The sequence below is a fragment of the Giraffa tippelskirchi genome, chromosome 6 (genome assembly GCF_054371585.1).
Source record: "Giraffa tippelskirchi isolate mGirTip1 chromosome 6, T2T-mGirTip1v1.2.pri, whole genome shotgun sequence".
Taxonomy (NCBI): Eukaryota; Metazoa; Chordata; class Mammalia; order Artiodactyla; family Giraffidae; genus Giraffa; species Giraffa tippelskirchi.
In genome coordinates this window covers 36,146,998-36,151,166 of record NC_137280.1, presented here as the reverse complement: position 1 = coordinate 36,151,166, position 4,169 = coordinate 36,146,998, and the positions used below count along the sequence as shown (strand labels likewise).

General features: G+C 36.9%; 1 non-coding gene across 1 annotated transcript; it reads left to right on the top strand.

Moving 5' to 3' along the window:
- Positions 1 to 2,965: 2,965 nt before the first annotated feature.
- Positions 2,966 to 3,072, top strand: LOC145511880 (U6 spliceosomal RNA). Its single transcript, XR_014058239.1, has one exon. It is a non-coding gene; the product is annotated as a U6 spliceosomal RNA (small nuclear RNA).
- The last annotated feature ends 1,097 nt before the right edge of the window (positions 3,073 to 4,169 follow it).

The following is a 4,169-nucleotide window of genomic DNA, read 5'->3' as shown; positions in this document are numbered from 1 at the left end:
TTCCTAACTCAGGGGTCGAACCCAGGTCTCCCTCGTTGCAGGCCAGTTCTTTACCATCTGATGGACCACATGGCCTGGGTTTAAATTCTGAGCCTACCACTCAATACATAACTGGTCTTGAGAAACTCAACAAAACATTCTGAGCTTCTTTTCTCAAGTGGGGAAAATAACACTTGTTTTTTCTTACCTGGTGGAACCCCTGTAAAGCTCAAAATATTATCCATACAATACAAAAATATATGTGTATATATGTATTTATATAAATATATACTAAAACTCTGGCAATCAGGGCTAAGATGGTAGAATACATTACAACTGTATCTTCTGTGACTTTAGCTATGTATCCTAGTTCTCAGATTCAGAGTGGAATAGATCTGTGCGGGTGAAACTGATTGGTGTCCTTTCAGAGGGGCTTCCAAGAGCTTCAGTACCATAGTCCTTTATGTCTCAGGGCAGAGAGGAATTCAGTGATAGCAAAGTAGTAGATAAAAAGTGTTTTATTAGAATAGGATGCTTGTGAGGCTTACAAGCGAGTAGGCAAGCAATGCTGCGCCCCGAGAACTTTGAGGGCTACAGTTTTATAACCAAAGGAAAAGGGACAAGGGGGGAAAGAACTTCTTTGTCTTTTCTGAGTAGACATTATGTTTTTAATCATTAGTTCCTTCTCCAAGTTTAGCAGGGGAGTTTTCTTGTCCCTACACGGTCAAGCTAGATCCACAAACTACTGTTTTTTATGTATGCAGAGAGCATATCCCAAGGATCAGTAATTTACTGAGCTCACTGGGCAGGATGTGAGTCTCATGCCACCCTTGTTTTGTTGTTTTGAGGCATGCCCCGTGCTTCAGCTGCATGGTTTTGTTGCTAAGCAAGCCTGCTTGGTTTTGTGTTTAAGCAAATCTGTTTTTTCAAAGAATCATTAACTCAGAGGGGTCTCCCATATATTTTTACTTACAATCCCCTAGTGGGATTAATATTTAATCATCTATTTTGTCCCTTCCTTTTGTTCATATCATGGGGAAAGTGGAGAGAGTCTGAATGAGTATTAACTTTGTTTTGAGCTGATGCAGAGAAAGTTTCAGATATATTAATAGGTAGAGGTCAGGGAGGCGCATGGTGGTGATTTTACTTTGAAACAGAAGCAGATTCTCTTTTTTTCTAATTGTCTATCTTTTCTATTTGGATAATTCATTAAGGAATCCGAAGTCCCCGCAAGAAAAGATTGTCTGTAGGTATTTACAACAATGGAATTATAATGCAATTATGTAACAGAGAAGAAAAACCTGACTCCATATTGGATCTATTTCTTTAGCTCTAACCTTTGTTCTCTATTGCCTGTGCTCAGTCATGCTGGCTCTGCACCTTTGTCTGGTCGGTCAGTAAAAGAATGTTGCCTACAGCCTGGAGTGTACAAAAGAGCCTTTTCTCAAGGCTCTGCCTCTCAGCCTTGATCTTTAAAGGTATAACACTTTTCACTCATTTAGAGACAAAAAGTTGTTAGCAGAACTACATGGACAGCTGCAAGAACACACACCCCTTGTGGGATCTCTCCTGTACCAAGAGATCTACTGCCGCCCCCCCTCCCCTTTTAGTATAAAAGAAGCCTGAATGCTAACTTGGGTAAGATGCTTCTTTTTCTAGCTCACTGTCTTGTCAGCCTGCTAGCTTTCCAATTAATGCTTGTATATCTTGCCCCAATGCATTGTTTTTAGATTTATTGGCCTATAGTACAGTGGTCAGTACAAGCTTGGACTAGGTAGCAATTACACTGCCGAACTGGTATAGTAAGTATCAAAAGGCCAGATTTCATTTTATTGCTACCACTGATGCCAATGAAGAAAACATCTTTGAGGGCAGACATAATTTCTTTTCATAAGCATAAGTGAAAACAGAGAAATTATTTCCTTTTTTCTTTTCCAAAATGCCAGTGTTTTAGTCCTTTTAAGGACCTCTGCCTCTTCTACTTAAATATATTCTGGTAACTGATTTTTTACTTCAATCTATTTTAAAACATATTTGATCTTTTTTATGCCTCTGAATCACACTCAATTCATTATCTGTTGTATTCATTCATTCACACATGTTGGATGAGTGATGTGTATCAGGTGTGGGGCGGTGGACCAGGCTTGCAGGCCGGAGTGAGTGATACAGCCCCTAACCTCAGGGGCTCCAAGCTTCTACTGCTAGTCAAAGCTTTCCCTGCACCACTCTCATTTCCCCTACATCCACCATCTCCTTTCCAGGGATTTCCTTTTCCTCTGAGCCTTTCTACAAGTAAAAATAATAATAAAGCCAGTATATCTCCACAGTGTGTTGACTGTATTGGCAGAGATTACTAAATTCTTTATGCAAATTAATCTTCTTAGCAACTTTACCAACTTCATTCTATAATGATTCCTATTTACAGAGGAAAGCATGGCACTCTAAGTGGTAGAACCAGTATTCAAACCGAGGTTTACTTGGCTCCAGTGTCATTTATGGAATCACCGACTCAATGGACATGAGTTTGAGTAAACTCTGGGAGTCGGTGATGAACAGGGAAGCCTGGCGTGCTGTAGTCCATAGGGTCGCAAAGAGTCACACATGACTGAGCAACTGAACTGAACTGAAGTGTCATTTATATATTAGTTGCTACCATCATTAGTCTTTACCATAAATGATCCACCTTCTAAAAATTGATTTTAAGACCTCTGAAGGAAAGTAACATATTTTCATCTATATGGCTTGAACCACTTTATGTACATTACCTCAATTAATTTTTATAATTCCTTATGAAGCAGACATTTTAATTCCACTATAGGAATGAGAAAACTGAGGATCAACTTAGTTAAAAAACATAGCCATCCAGACCATTTAGTTAATTAATGGTAAGGTTAGGATTCAAACCATTTTAAGTCTAAAATCCATGTTCTTACATTTCTTCTTTACAATTTTGAGAATTTAAAACAAAGTTTAAAAATGGATTGTCGTGCTCGCTTCGGCAGCACATATACTAAAATTGGAACGATACAGAGAAGATTAGCATGGCCCCTGCGCAAGGATGACACGCAAATTCGTGAAGCGTTCCATATTTTTTATTGTCATATGTGAAACAGAGCACCATTCCATGTTCGATGCATGTGACAAGGGCTCGGGGCCGGGGCAGTGGGATGATCCAGAGGGATGGGAGGGGGAGGGAGGTGGGTGGGGGGTTCGGGAAGGGGAACACATGTAAACCCATGGCTGATTCTTGTCAATGTATGGCAAAAACTATTACAATATTGTAAAGTAATTAGCCCCCAAGTAAAATAAATAAATTTATAAAAAAAAAAAAAAAAAAAAAAAAAAAAAATGGATTGTCTCTGAAGATAAACAACACACTTCTTCAATAATTAGAAATTCAGGACAAAGGTGACATTAAGAGTATCTAAAGTAAATAGGGAAGAAGTACAAGGAATTCTAATCCTCCTGTCAGTATTCCATTATTGTAAATGCACATAACTAATTTTCCTTTCCATTTGAAAATGAAAATAGAAATTTAAAAGACAGAAAAGTAAGGCATATTTTTTGTATAAACATGATTGAGGCAATTGGATTATAGTACAGAGAATATGAACATAGAATTATCTCATATATTAAGCTTGAAAATTCATGCCAGGTAAGCCAAAGAACAAAATGTAACATTTTATTAAAATAGCTTACAGCACTGAGGGGTTTTTTCCCTCAGTTCTTTTTTTTTTTCTGATGGAAGCTGTGGATCTAATAAACAGTGTCCTGGCCTTGAATTTAGAAGGTCAGAATCCATGCCCTAAATTTAGCACTTTTCACGTCTGCAAAATTCAGTGAATTGATTAAAGTCTTGAAGTTGTCACACTAGCCAGATTAGAATAATATAAATCTAAACAGAAAGAAAATAAATAATAAAATGATGATATATTAAATAAATAGATACTAAATAGAGAGGGTCAGCAAAAGAAAATATTTTCTTTGGAAGAAAAAAACCTAATAAAATAAAGACCTAGAAAAAATTGCCAATTGAAAAGAGAAAAGTCATAAATAATAACAGGAACAGAAAACTAGATGGATCTACATATACAAATGATATTTTACAATTTCAAACACATATCATTATCCTAATAATTTTGAAACCTAGATGAAATGGTCAATTTTAAGGAAAAATGAATTTTACTATT